The sequence below is a fragment of the Macrotis lagotis genome, chromosome 5 (genome assembly GCF_037893015.1).
Source record: "Macrotis lagotis isolate mMagLag1 chromosome 5, bilby.v1.9.chrom.fasta, whole genome shotgun sequence".
NCBI classification, from domain to species: Eukaryota; Metazoa; Chordata; class Mammalia; order Peramelemorphia; family Peramelidae; genus Macrotis; species Macrotis lagotis.
In genome coordinates this window covers 111,913,761-111,929,836 of record NC_133662.1, presented here as the reverse complement: position 1 = coordinate 111,929,836, position 16,076 = coordinate 111,913,761, and the positions used below count along the sequence as shown (strand labels likewise).

Sequence of the window (16,076 nt, the reverse complement as noted above, 5' to 3'; positions counted from 1 at the left end):
AATTGTGAGCAGTCATTTTGTTGATCTGGGTTCTTAAGTCTTTCAAAATTGTTTGTGGTTACAATGTTATTGTTATTGTATAAATTATTTCCTTGGTTCTTCTAACTTCACTATATATCTTTCTAACTTTCTCTGAAAGCCATTTCTTATGGCGCAATAATAATCTTACAATATTTTTATGACTCCTTAATTACCATTTTTTTGTCACCACAAAAAGGTGATATATATACATGGTTTCATTTCCTCTTTGTTCATTTTTTGGGGAATATAGACTTAATAGTAATGTTGCTGGTTCAACGGAAATGTACAATTTAATGCCTTTTGGGTCATAGTTGCAAATTGTTTTACAGAAAGGTTGGATCATAGATCCAATAACAATGTATTTAATGCACTTGTTTCCCATTAATTCCTTCAACATTCATCTATATCCCTTTTTTGGTTCAATCTGATGAGTAGCTTTAATTTCTATTCATTATTATTAGGAGGCAATTTGGGTTAAGTAACTTGTCCAGGATCACATAGTTAATAAATATTTGAGATTATATTTGAACTCAGGGCTAATGTGATATTCACTGTGTCACCTAACTGTCCCCATTTTTAAAATTATTATTTGAAGTATTTTGTATGGTTCTTGGTAACTTAGATTTCTTTCTTTCTTGGGAGGCAGTTGGGGTTAGGTGACTTGCCCAGAGTCACAGCTGGTAAGTTTCTGAGACTGAATTTGAACTCAGGACTTCCTGACTCCAGGCCACAGCTCTATCCACTGCCCCTGCTTAGATTTCTTCTGAAAAGAATTTCCTGTTTGTGTTTGACCCATTTATTAATTGGAAATTTTGTCTTATTCTTATAAATTGGGATCAGTTCCTTATATAAGCTAGAATTAGGATATTATGTATCAGAGAAACACTGCAAATTTTTTTCCAGTTAATGTTTTCCCTTCTAATTTTATCTTCATTTATTTTGTTTGTACAAAAATATTTTCAGCTTTATGCAATCAAAATTGACCAGAAAATACATTCCTAGGTGTCCTCAATCCGTATCCAGGTATCTGTCAACACTATGTTGTAAGCCATGATCCAGAAATTCAAATGTCTTTCTTAGACACCCCTTCTTATCTGGCTCTTCACAACCCAAATTAATTTTTCTCTTTAGCATCCCTGGCCTTCAGTTGTCAGCAGTGAGGGGAACAATCTGTTCTCTGGTGGTCTTCAGTTTCTTGCCTAAAACTTTTTAATCATTGGCAATGTATTTTAGATTCCTTCTGTCAATGTCATTTGTATCCACTCAGATCACTTAAAATGAGAAGTTGTCATCTTTTTACTAAGAATCAGGGTGTTCTCTGCTGTCTTGGAGTCAGGCTCCAGGAAGACAACAGACATAATATCTGTATCTGTATCTGTATCTGTATCTGTATCTGTATCTGTATCTGTATCTGTATCTGTATCTGTATCTGTATCTGTATCTGTATCTGTATCTGTATCTGTATCTGTATCTGTATCTGTATCTGTATCATTGTCTCTATCTCTCTCCCTATCTCTATCATCTCTATCTCTATCTCTACCTAATCTCTATCTATCATCATCATTATTATCTATTTGTCTATCATCTATCTATCTATCTATCTATCCATCTCTGTCCATCTCATTTGATCCTCCTGAGAACCCTGGGAGATAGGTGCTTTTATTATTCCCATTTTATTGACGAGGATACTGAGGACACAGCTAGTATGTGTCTGAGGCTGAATTTGAAGTCCCATTAGGTTTTATATTTATTGCCCCACTTAGTTGCCAGCCAGTGTAGTGGGTTGGGGGAGTGCAACTGAGGGAGACAGAGAAGGCACTGGAGAAGACAGCAGGGAGATCACCCAAAATAACCAGCATAAGGCAAGAGGGAAGCAAAGGACAGATGCACAGGCGGGCAGCAGCCAGAGATACTAGGGGTGAGAACCGTTTGCTCCAAGTCTGTTTATCAGTCCTGACTATCCAGGTGCAAAAGGGATGATAAAGTCACTCTCCTGCCTAACACACACACACACACACACACACACACACACACACACACAGGCACACTCACAGAAGCACACACACACACAGAGGCACACTCAGAGAAACACACAGACACACAGAGACATATAAACAGACACAGATAAGCACACACACACACACACACACACACACACACACACACACACTCATAGCAGAGTTCCGGGCACTGGGGGGGGGGGGGGGGGAGGGTGCGATCCCAGAGCTGGCGGAGCAGATGGAGCTGCCAGGCTGTCCTGATGCCTGCATGCCCAAGGGCTCTGCTGGGCTGGGCGGGAGGTTTGGGGATGGTCTCTCGGGGTGCCGCCCTAGGCTGGGCTGGGCGGGGCAGGCTAAGGAGGGAAGGCGGCTGTCCAGGGCTCTCCCAGCCGCTCGCCTGGACGCACTCGCTCCCTCGGAGCCGGGGACCCAGCGAGATGAGTTCCCGCAACTTCGAGCGGATCTTCGACAGAGTCGGACACTTCGGCAGGTATGGGGGGGGGCGGGGGGTGGTGGTGCAGCGGTTCCTGCCTCGACATCAAGAAGCTCTTCCCCGCAGTTGCCCTCTCCCCTTTTCCTCTAACTTCTTTCCTCTCTTGGGAAAGAAAAGAGAAGAGGCGGATCTGCCTCCTTTTGGCTTTTACCTTTTTCCCCTCTCCCGCTTTCTCTCTCTTTTCCTCCCTTTTCCCTCCCCCCTTTTCTCTTTCCCTTTCCCTCTTCCAGTCACCTCCTCGCCTTTCTTTCTGCTCTTCTTCCCAACTTCTTCCCTTCCCTTTTCTCTCCCCCTGCCCTCCCTTCCCCTTCTTTCCTCCCCATCTCCCCTTCCCACTCCTTGTGACTTCTTCCCCCTCTTGTCCTCTTCTTATTCCCCTTCAAGCTTTCCTTCAACAGAAAAAGAGGCAAACATGGGGCGGGGAGTCTGGGAAGTTTCTCCCTTCTTCACCCCCGAAAGTACGCGGTGGTTTTGAGTCTGTGAGTGGAGGGACTCCTGCAGACTTGCTGCTGAGGACGCGGACGCGGAGGCAATGTTCTACCTCTCCTGGGGAGTCATCACCCCAGACTCCTTTGCAAGGCTCTAGGCGAGTGTTGTCCTCACTTGACTCCTGCTCTTGGTGTAGGACTAGAGGAAAGGGAGGCGCTGGAAAAAGCTTGCAGATGTTGAGGCAGGGAAGGAATGCCTCCTCCCCAACTCTCAGGTCAGGGGCTAGTTCCCGAAAAGCCAACCGTTTGGCTAGGTCTTGGCAGTGCAACTTTAGCAAGTCCCTAGCACAGAGGAGGTGGCCCACACGTGGGGCTCTCGCCCTTCTCTTGATGTCGTTCAGACCCTTCCTCTAACGTCTGACTACTAGTACTTGTCTTCTCCTTCTCTCACTTGCCCTAACAAATGCGGCCTTTCCAAAGCCTTGCCAACCCTTCGGACTTCTAGGATCTCCTAGGATCTAGGATGCCTGCACTTTCCTGAGGAGGGACTCAGTAAATATTTGTTGAAGAAAGACTTTTAGATCATGAGGGGCACCTCTCGAGCTTTGCTTTTTGTTCTCCACAGTGCCGCTTTTTCTAATAATCATCTTGTTAAATGGATGAATGATTGAAACGAAGGCAAAGTACCTTCAGTTTTAAAGCAGGAGCGGTATAACTGCACCGAAGTGAGAAAAGAACCCGACTAACTGTTTCTTCTATTAGAAGCCTAAATCTTGTGTGGTGTTGCAAGCCAGGGTCTCTAAGCTGTTTGACACAGTCGTGGCAAGAAGACTAAGGGCAGTCACACTGCCTGATGGAACATTTCCTTCTTCATTATGTATAGGGATTCCACGTATACCCATATTTATAGGTCTATTATTGATTGCAAAACTTACTCATCCTAATAGTGGAATGACTATAAAGGAAGGATTTCAGAGAAATTCCTTGAATAAAACAGACTGTGAACTCTGTCCAAATTCAACAGGACTGCCTTTCCCTGAGACATACAAAAGGCTTCAGCATTATGAAATCTCTGGAAGATACAGCACTGGGAGTTCCAGGGAGATGTCAGAATATATACAGGCCAACCAGATACAAGATGGGTCAGATAGAATTCCAGGGAAAATTAACAGCCCCCCCCCCTTATCATACACAGGAATATATGATAAAGATGGTGAAGGAATAGTTAGTATAGGTAACCAATATGTGAACTCTAACAGCCTTAGTTTATTGGCAAAGAATAAAAAGTCATCGAAGCCATAGAGTCTACCAACAAGGGCTGAAAGGAAAATTGGTTATTGAAGGAGTCAATGGAAAGTTGGACAAACTTAACTACCCTCACTATAGGTTGTCAAGGGAGCATATTGAAAAACATTACATATGCAGCACAAAAACATAAAAGCATTCCATTAAAGAAATTATATCCAAGATTATTATAAGGAAAGTTCTGTTTAATTAATAACTTTACTATGCAGCAACAAACTAGGCAACAGGCAGGTTGAGGTCATCATGGTCTGAGCAGGGACAGGAAAATTAATTACATGATTGATAATCACACTTGTAACCACTACATGATCAAACTTGTAACCATATGAACTATATGATTAATGATGAAAATTGTACACTTTTGCAACCAAGGAAATGATTTTAGTTTGCTTGTTTCATATGATTTTTAAGACTATAAAAATAAATCTAAGCAGCTGGCAGTCAGTCAACCTGCTCCTGCCTTTACCCACTTGTTGACTCAACTCATTTCGTTGACTCTATCCTTCCTGTCAGTCTCCGAGGACCCCGCGGAGGCTGGACCCCCGCAGTGGGGTGGTAACAAGGGAGAGAAATAGCACCGCATGTCTCTACCAGAGCAGAGGTAGTGAGAGTTCAGAAAAGTATTTCAGAACTGTTTTCATATACATTTCTCTAATCAATAGTGATTTAGAATATTTTTCATGTCTACAGAAAGCTTTGATATCTTCTTCTGAAAACTACCTGTTCATATCTTTTGACTATTTATCAGTCAGGCAATTAATTACTTATATTCTTATAAATTTGGATCAGTTCTCTATTTATTTGAGAGATGAGGTCTTTATCAGAGTTTTTGTCAAATGGTGATTTCTTGTCCCCAAATCTTAGATCTTAGGGTATGTCAAACACTAGATTACTATGGTCATTTACTACTGAGTATTGTGTATTTTCACACTGCTCTGTTATTAAAAATAAGAAAAGTAAAAAAAAGAATATGCTTCAATCTGTACTGTTCAGGACTTTTCAGTAAATACATGATAGACTCTATCCTTTAGTTCTATATAGCTAGGTGGTACAGTGGAGAGAGTGTTGGATTTGAAGTCCAGAAGACCTGGGTTCAAAATCTTCATCAGACATATTTTAGCTGGATAATTCTGGGAAAATTACCATAGTGTCTTTCAAATTTCCTTTCCTTATCTGTGAAATGGGGATATTATTACTATCATGGGGTTGTTGAAAATCAAATAAATGTAAAGTACTTTGTAAACCTTAAAGAGTTATATAAATGCTAGCTATTGTTATATTATTGTGATAATGATGATGATGATGTCTAGGTAAGGAAAATGATGATGTCTAGGCTAAAGGAAAGAAAAGGGCAGGGGAAAGAGAGACAGAAAAAAATGGAGAGACTGTCAGAGAGGGGAAGAGGAATAAAGAAGGAATTGTAGAGAAAAAGAAAAAGGAGACTCAAGGGAAGAGAAGAATTTAAAGGAGAGGAAAGGGACAAAATAAGAGTCATAAAATCCCATGAGAAAGAAAGGACCACCAGGAGCCTTAAGGGGGGCAATGTGGTGCAAAGGAAAGAGCTCAGGGTCTGGAGTCAAGGAATATAGTTTCAAAAACTGGTCTCTGCCCTTTGCTACCCATGTAACCTTGGGTTAAATCATTTCATTTCTCTTGTCCTTAGTTTCCTCATCTGTAAAATGAGCCTTTTAGTCTTAAATCTATGATTTCACGATTTGGAGGTAAAAAAGGTTCTGAGTAAGATTAGTAAAAGCTATAATACTGATGACAAGTAAAATCAAATAAATGAATACAAATTGTGTTAATGTTTTCTCCTAATGGAGGAAGTAATATGTAAAGACAAGCTCTGCCTCCTCAGTAATTCTAGGTAAGCCTACCCTGATGGGGAAAATGTCTTGTATTCACTTTAATAATGAAAGAACAACAATCCCATAGATTGATTTACTACCATTAAAGACTGACCTTCATGGAATAAATTTGATTTCGAAACCAAAGGTGTCAGTCTCTAATTTGAGAGACCTTTTATGTTTCATTGGGAAGTTATTAACCATCTTTTCCTGTCTTGCAGATTCCAGGCATTTGTCAATTTGCATCAGTCTTCCAAATCATCTCTTGTGGCATCCATGGCTTCTGTATTCATGGCTGTTACCCCGAAGTTTTCCTGTGCTATCTTGGGGAATATAAGTCAGATTCTCTTTTATAATTCATCTACTCTGAAGATAGAGGATGCCTAGGCACTGTTCACATCAAGCAGGGAAGATTACTCGGTTGTGCAGCTGCAAAATGGAGAGGTTTGGGAACTTGCTCAGTGCAGAAGGTCCAAAAGGATGGATCCATATTTTGAGTACCAATATGATAGCAACAAATCCAACTTTCCTTGCACTGATGGCTACTTTTATGACCAGACCAAGTGGAAGAGCACTGTGATGACTGAATGGGATCTGGACCGGGAATGGTTTGCAAAATCCATACAACTTTCTTTCATGCTTGGAGTCTTTCTGGGAGCAGTAATTTTTGGTGATCTTTCAGATAGGTTAAGTATAGCTATTATACCTTTGCAACACAATGTCTGTACAACCTTTTAGAACCCCCTTTCACATGTGCTCAAATGTTTTTCTAACAATTATTTCACTAAGTTTGTCACCTAGATTTGTCTACTAGAAGATGTACTTTAGAATGATTTAAACTTTTAACTCTGCTAATGCACTGGTGCATTTCCTAGTCCTATCTTCCTTGATGTCTTTACTATATGAAACCTAAGAGGAATAGTGTTAAATAGTGTTTTAATAGTTTTTACTTTAACACTTCCATGGATTTGTCATTTCATCAATGTGGGTACTCTGTCTAAGGGTACATCCTTTCTCATCCAAAATGGTACAGTTTATGCTAACAACCAACTCTGGGAGATTGTGCAGAGAGAAGTTAAATGATATTTCTTTAAGTCACATACTAAGTAAACATCTCAGACCTGATTTGAACTCAGGTCTTCTTGACTCCAGGTCTAGTGCTCTAGCTACTGTACTACTTAGGATAAGAAAGTATATAGTTTTGACTGAGTACCCACAATGATGATAGTATTAAAGTAAACTATTAATATCAGGTATCATACTTATGTAAAAAGACACCAATACATCAATTGACTATATATATATATATCTGTTCAGAAAACAGGCTCAAGAGTCAGGAGAACCTGAGTTCAGATCTGTCCTCAGACACTTGACACTTACTACCCATGTGACCTTGGGTAAGTCATTTAACACCACCTGCTCTCAATTTTTTTATAAAGCAATTATTTAGTTCCTACTAAATACTAAGCAGTTAGGTGCTAGAGATGCCAAAACAAAACAGTTCTCTTCCTCAGGGAGCTCACATTCTCAATTGATCCTCATAACAGCTCAGTAGTAGGGGTTATTATTTTCTTCTAGAGGTCTCTCAAGTGAGTTCAGGGTCAGGAGGCCAGTTATGGACAAAATAACCTGAGCTCTGGTGACCCTTGAGCTGAAAGCTCCCATGGAACTCTGATTTGATAACACAACTACGTCATTCTTGGCCTCACTATTCAATAAGCCCTGTTTCCAAACTTGACCTGTTTTCACATCCTGCTGGGTTCATTTCTACTCATAATAAAGTTATATCATTGTTTTCATCCTGTATGCTAATTGTGTGGCTTTCTTCTATAAGAACTGTTTGATGTTTTCAATAAACTGGCACTGTCAGTCCTCCGGCTGATATTCCCCACCTGAGTGTATATGTATTTCCTTTTCTCTCCTGAGCTGGATGGACCCCTGCTGGTCAGGGGATCACAAAATGGTCTCATTTTACAGATAAAGAAATTGTAGCTGAGAGAGGTTAAATGGCTTGCCTAGCATCATAGAGCTAGGAGTATCTGAGGAGGATTTCAATCTAGTTCATCCTCACCTCTTATGCCCACCATGTAATTTCACCTACAAAGGTAAAAACCACAAGGTCTATGTTTTGGGAAAATTTCTTTGTTAGCTATGTGAGTCATGCATTGGAGAGGATGGATATTTGAAAGGGAGATATAAATTAGGAGGCTATTGGAATAGTGTGTGACTGCGTGAGTATAGAGAGGGGAAATGAGGTAAGAGAGGTTGTGGAATTAGAACTGAGAACATTTGGCAACTAATTACATATGTAGTTGGGGAGAGGGGGGGAAGGAGAGAAGCAAAGAAACAGAGACAGAGACATTGAGAGAGAGAGAGAGAGAGAGAGAGAGAGAGAGAGAGAGAGAGAGAGAGAGAGAGAAAGAGAGACAGTGAGACAGGGAAGAAGCAGGAGGAGGAGAAAGAAAAGAGATTGAGAGGGAGATGAGGAAGAAGACAGAAATTGAGAGAGAGAGAATGTGTTTGTTTTACTCTATGTACATAGTATTTGATTAGGCAATGCTTTACTAAAAATAGCAAGGTAAAACTGTTGTAGAAGCAAAGAAGTGCCAGTTCTCTCAGAGTTTGTCATTCTTCATTGATTACTAAGTGGTGTGATATTTGTCCATGACAAATTGAGTCCTGTTTAATGTGCTTGTATACCAATAGTTTGTTTCTTCCATTGTTCAATTCTTCGATTAGGCAGGCGGTTTGTGATGTGGTTCACAAGAACTGGACAGTTCATCCTGGGAGTTGCTGTCGCTTTTATATTTGACTATTATAATTTCGTAACCTTATGCATTCTTCTTGTTATGGTGAGTATCTGGAAAAAAACATAACTCTTCAATTAAACTTCTCAGTATAAATATTGTTGTGTTATACTCTAGGTGATAGAAAAATCAGAAAATGGAAGCTTTTGCATTATAGAAAATCTATTTTTGGTTCTTTTTTATTTTTATTTATTATTTTAAAAAAAAATTCAAATTACATGGAAAGACAATTTTCAGCATTCATTTTCATGAGTACAATTCTGAGTTCCACAATTTTGTCCCTCCCTCCCTTACATCCTCCCTCTCCTCCTATTGGTTTCGAAATCTCTGCTTTGTACCTTTCTCTTCAAAGATGCCATTTTATATAGAATAATAAAAGAAATCATTTTGAGGTTTGCAAAGTTCTTTATCTGAATAAAGACTCTGTCTCCTGAACTTCCATAGAAAGCCTGTGAGATAAGTGCTACTACTTTCCATTTTATAAATAAAAAAAATTGAGGATGAGATTAAGTAAGTGATTTGCCTGGACTCAGAATCAACATAGTGCAAAACAGATTTCCTTTGGCTATAAATTAAAGGACTTTCATTATTTTAAGGTGAATTTGTTGAATATTCATTTGTAAAGTACATACTTTTATTTATAAAAGGAAAGAAACTAAAACAACTAAATTTTGCTTAAGCAACTTAAACAACTAAATGATAAAAATTAATTGCTAAATTTTACTTAAGCAGTAAGCACAATACAGATTTTATTTTAGACATTAAACTATATCCAGGCAACCAAATATAAATGTGTTTACTAGTAAACATATCCCCTCAGTGGAAATTCTTTGAGCCCAAGGAATATTTTTTTTTGGGGGGGGGTATTTTTGGTCTTCCTATCCCTTGCATCAAACACAGTGTCTTACACATAATGGCACTTCATAAATGTTAAAATGAATTGAATTTCATATACTTTATCAGAAATACATACTTGGGAATTATCCAAGATTTGCTATTGGGAGATCAAGATAAAGTGGTTCCTCTAAAATTACAACTGTAGTTGAATTAGTGGTGGAGAGATTTGAAAGTGGAGAATTGGAGTAGTTATTTTTGCCTCAGAAACCTCCTTTGCCATCAACATTAATCGAAAAAATCTTTTGTCTTATTGAATGCCCTTAAGAATTTCTCATAATAATTTAAAAATTGGACTTAAAAAATAAAACAACATCTCATCTTATATAGGCAAAAATTACACATGGCTTAAGACCCAAGGTCTGAGTATCTTATGGGACAGTGGAATGAATGTTGGCTTTACAAACAAAAAACCTGTGTACAGTTCCCATTTCTGCCATTTACAACCTATGTGACCCTAAACATTACTTAATTTCTCTGGGGTTCAATGTGTTTATCTGTAAAATGAGGGGGTTGGATAAAATTATCTTCAAGGTCCCTTCCAGCAGTAAATCTTTCCTATGATCTTTTTCATTGTAAGACACACATATAGATCCACCAAATTCCTTTGATCTATGACTTAGAGTCAAAAAGACCTGACTTCAAGTCTAGCCTTAGTTACTAGCTCTGTGACCTTGGGCAAGTCACTTCACCCTATTTGACTCAGTTTCCTCATCAATGAGTTGGAGAAGGAAACGACAAACCACTCCAGCAACTCCATCAAGAAAACCTAAATGAGATCACAAAGAGTCAGATGTAACCAAAGTGACTGAACAAAATATTGTCATTCCTAGCAGCAAATATTTATTGAACATCATTTAGGTAGATGCAGGACACTAGATGACAGAGTAATATAAATGGGCAGTAATAAGAAGCTAGTTAGCATATTGTTTAAATACAAAAGATAAGTTTTCTAGCATTCTTGTTTATCAAAAATGTATTATATATTTTTTGCTATTTTATGATCTCTGCTTACAGTAAATCAACTGAGAGAGGGGTATATAAATTATAAATGAATGAATGAATGAGAAAGCATTTGTTAAACACTGTTAATGAATGAAAAAAATATTAATCTCTTATTTCAGTTCGTTTCTGTCTACTGGCTGCTTCCCTATTGCCCACAAATGTATATGTCTCTGACAATCTTAAAAAATTCAATTTGGTCTGTCTATCCTTACTAACCATCATCCTATAGCTCTCCTCACCTTTGTAGCTAAACTCCTTGAGAAGGTTGACTTCAATTTGTCCCTCCACTGTCTTTTTTGTCATTGTCTTCTTAACTCTCCACACTCTAGCTTGCAACTTCCTCTTTCTACTGGAGCTGTCTCCAAAGTTCAGTGATCTCATAATTTCTGAATCTAATGGCCTTTTCTCAGTCCTCATCCTTCCTGCCCTCTCTTTGGCCTTTGACCTTGTCTATCACATGCTCTTCTTTGTTATGTATGTAAAGGTAATGGGGTTTAAGTGATTTGCCAGGTTCACTTCGCTAGAATATATCTGAGGCTGAATTTGAACCTGGATCCTCCTGACTCTATGGCTAGTGCTATTCTTTGGTGCCATCTAGCTGCCCTTATCACCCTCTTCCAGATATTCTTTTCTCTCTACGTTTTTGTGAGTCTACTCTTTCCTGGTTTTCCTCCAACCTGGTTCACTATTTCTCCTTCTTTCCTTTAATGCATCTTCTTACACTTTATCCTTCTCATGAGTATCTCCCAGAGTTCTGAACTGAGCTCTCTTTTCTTCTCCCTATAGTATATTATTTCACTTAGTGATTTCATCAGGTCCCATGGATTCAATTATCATCTGTTTGCAGGTGATTCACAGCTCTATTTTCCCAGTCTTAACCTCTCTCCTGTCCTCCAGTCTCAAATCTTCCAGTACTTATTGGACATCTTCAAGTAGAAGCCCTGTAGATATCTTAAATTCAGAATAGCCAAAACAGAATTTATTATCTCCCCTCAATCCTCCCTTCTTCCTAATTTCCCTATTGTTATTGAGAATTCCATTATTTTCACAGTTAATTTATAACCCAGGGTCATCTTGGATGAATCTCTCTTTTTTACTCTTCATATACAACTTGTCATTCAGCTATTCTATTTTTATTATCATCTTCTTTATCCCCTTCTCTAAAATATCCATTTTGCTGTAGGCCCCCCATCTCCTTATAGTTCTAACACTGCAATATTTTAACTTGTTAGATGATTTCCTTGCTTTATGTTTCTTTCCACTCTATTAAACTGTCAAATGATTTTCTTAAAGTACAAGTCTGACCATGCCATCATCCTATTCAGTAAATCCCCTATTCCTTCCAGTATTGAATAGAACATAGATGTTTGTATTGGTGTTTGACTTTTAAAATCCTTCATAACCTGGTTCCTTCCTAGTTTTCCAGTCTCACATTTTTTGCTGTTGTTCAGTTATATCAGACTCTTCATGAGCCCATTTGGACTTTTTTAGATACTAGATACTGAAATGGTTTGCCATTTCCTTCTTCAGCTCATTTTGCAGATGGGGAGACTGAGAGTAAAGAGTGATATAACTTACCTAGGGTCACACAACTACTAAGTGTCTGAGAGTGAATCTAAACTCAGAAAGATAAATCTGCCTGATTCCAAGCCCAGTGTCCAATCCACTGTGCCACCTACCTGCCCTCCAATGTGATCAGATGACACTAGACTTCTTGCTGTTCCTTGCAGTAGATATTTCATCTCCTAACTCCTATTTACTGACTGTTCCTTATGCTCAGAATGTTCTCCCTCCTCACTTCTGCCTCCTGACTTTACCCTGACTTTCTGCAAGTCTCAGATAAAATCCTGATTTCTTCAAACTTAATGGCTTTCCTCAGAACTTATTTCTAATTTATCCTCTATCTATCATGTTTGTACATTGTTGTTAAGCTACCTTAGATTGTTAGCTCTTTAAGAGCAGAAACTGTGTTGCCTCTGATTGTAGCCAGTGCTTAGCAAATCACACTGTACATAGTAGACACTTAATAAATTTATATGATTAATTAGGTGCTATTTACCCTGCATGCTGGGCTGGGCATTTAAGTGCTTCAGTGGATAGACTGGGCCTGGAGTCAAGAAGATTCAACTTTACAAGTTCAAATATGACTTCAGACACCAGTTGTGTGACCCTGAAAAGTCACTTAATCCCGTTTGCCTCAGTTTCCTCATTTTTAAAATGAGCCAAAGAAGGAAACAGCAAACCACTCCTGTGTCTCTGGAAGATACTAAGAAAACCCTGAATGGAGCCATGAAGAGTTGGAGATGAATGAAACAACTGAACAGCATGTGTGTTCTGCAAAGAGAATCTCTAAGTAAACCTAAGAGAGGAATTTAGAGAGGTTGGTGAAAGAATAATTACATAAAGAAGGGCAATACAGGTAATTATGGAGAAAGGAATAACTTGAATGTTATTTGCAAGTAATTAAGGAGAAAGATTGTAGAATACTATAAGAAAACTTTAAAAATCTTTTCTAGTAATGTTTTCTTCTTTCCATACTACATTTGTGAATGTTATTGGTAGGTGGAAGTTCTCCATCACTGGAGAAAAGATAAGCACAGCCTTGGGTTTCATCCTTTTCTTTATTAAGCTGTATCAGCTGAACCAGTCTCTCTTTCTTTTCCCCACCTAGGCTTCCAGTGGGTGTCTAGTGATGGCATTTGTTTATGTGACAGAATTTATCGGTACTAAAGTGCGGACCTGGGCTTCTATGCACGTCCATGCCTTTTTTGCGATGGGTGTTATGATAGCGGCTCTGATGGGATATTTGGTCTGGACCTGGTGGCTCTATCAGATTTTTCTTTCCATGACAACTCTTCCCTTTGTCTTATGCTGCTGGGCATTGCCTGAAACACCGTTTTAGCTTCTCTCAGAAGGAAGATATGAAGAAACACAGACAGTAATTGATATGATGGCAAAGTGGAATGGCTCAAGCCCTTGTAATGTGTCTGACGTGATTTCGGCAGAACAGGATAGTGGCATTGGCTCCACCACTGGGAACGACATGTCTGGAACAAAGACTCACAATCTACTTCATCTGTTTTGTAACTGGAATATTGCAAGAAGGACCCTCACAGTCTGGCTCATTTGGTTTACTGGCAGTTTGGGATACTATGTATTCTCTTTGAGTTCTGTTAACTTGGGAGGCAATGAATATTTAAATCTCTTTCTCATAGGTAAGTATTTATTTTATGATGACAATCACATGATTAGTTTAATCACTGGGAATTTCAGCAAATTTGTGAAGTACAATATCATTATCCTTTTATTCCAGGAACATGTCCGCTAACCACATTATCATGGCATCTGTCTGATCTCTAAAATGCTAAATATTTTTACTTTAGCCATTTAACCAATAAAATGACATTTTCTCCTTTCTCTGCCAAACTACAGTTAATAAGATTGTTGTCATGCTCCTGAATATGAGGTACATTTGATTCCATTGTCATTGTGTGATAGAATTACTTCCAATCTTAGTGTTACAGTATTTGACATGAAAGTCCAATTTAGAGAAAAATACATATTTGTAAACTATTGAAAACTTTACAATATTTTTTTGCATGTACTATGATGAACATTTTTTTATGTGGGAAGGTTTATTTGCATTGTGAATTTTCTGTGTAAATCTTCAATATCAGTTATTATTACTTCTTGGTTTATTAGATAATATATTATCATAAATGTAATTTTGTTTGCTCTATGGGAGACCAGAAAGATAGTCTTTTAGGAAAAAAATAATTACAGGATTCCTTTGTCCAAGGATTGGGTGAATCAGAAAGTTTTTAAGAGATGGCCCATCCTTGCTTTAGTCTTTCTTGTGAATCTTTTGGGGAGACTTGGGTTCAGCTCCCGGCTCAGACATTTGCCTATCTGATCCTGACCCATTTAATCATCCTCTCAGAACCTCAGTTCCATCTATAACCAAAAAACTCATGGGATTCTCATGAAGAAAGTCCCATATAGTTTTGAAAGAAAATGAATTAGGGAGAAAAGGAGAAGACTATGGAGACATTTGCTATATTCGTTAGTGACATAAATTCCCAGATGATCTGGCACTCCTCATCTAATTGCCAAAATTCTTTCAAAAACGGAATATAAATTATTTTGACTTATTTACTGCCATTTGTGCAGATTATTGAGCAATGATTAAAGGTATTTTCCAAACCATGCATAGTTTTCAAACCTTTGAGGTTACAGATTAAGTTTTCATTTTCTGAAATTGCTTAGGCATGGTTGTAATTTTGGGGCCTGGTCTTTTGACAACTGGAATATCTCTGATGATCTCAGGATGTGTAGTGATAAATTCTCATTTCTCAGAGGAAAATGATAAAAAATTCTCTTTTTAAATTACTAAAAAGGTGGGCATTGTTGATGACATAGTCAAGGTTCAAACCCTAAATGAAAAGACAAAATTGACAGATGCATGTAGACAAAGCCTCTATACTCTTAACCAACCAAGACCACTTAGACTTATCAATAATTTTTCTTAAGCTCTTTAACACTCATTACTCTTATCTTCTCTGATCTCATCTTCACATGACACCAGAATGATTATCTGTGCCTCAACACATTGTTTTGCAACTCTGAGACTAACAGAACCTGTGCTGTCCAAGTGATAAATAGGTTGTACCTGTGAAAGAAGGAGGATCTTCTCTAGGAAGTCTATTATTTTTCACTAAAAAAGCTAAAGGGTACATACTTTTCTCTAAACATTTTCTTATTTTTATGTCACAGTTGTTTCTGTATATATTCTTCCCTATCCCACTAGGAAGGTTCTTAGAGGCTGCAAGGTTGCACCATGAATACAGCCTTAACCTCTCTCTGCCTTAGTTTCTTTATTTGAAAAAGTGAATTGTAATGATACCTCCTTCCCAGAGTTGTTGTGAGGATAGCATGTCTTAATATTTTAAAAGTATATAACTATGTCTGCTACCTGGTAGGTACTTAATAAAGGATTTTCTCTATTACCTTCTCACTTAAAATATCACCACTTTTAACAAAAAACAAAGTATCAGTCTTTTTGTTTAGGACAGAATGTTAAACTTTTGCCACTAAGGAATTTTTTTTGCAGCAATTTTTTTCAGAGTGATAAAAATAGTATTATTCATTTGTTCAACTAATATTCTTCTGTAATTATTAATCACTATAGTTTTTAACCTCTAGTTTGACATTCTGAAATGAGGGCTAAGACCTGTACACAAATAATTACAGTATGAGGTAGCCAAGATTATATTATC

At 38.1% G+C, this 16,076-nt stretch overlaps 1 pseudogene; it reads left to right on the top strand.

Moving 5' to 3' along the window:
- Positions 1–2,373: 2,373 nt before the first annotated feature.
- Positions 2,374–16,076, top strand: part of LOC141487800 (solute carrier family 22 member 16-like) — a 30,889-nt pseudogene continuing 17,186 nt past the window's right edge.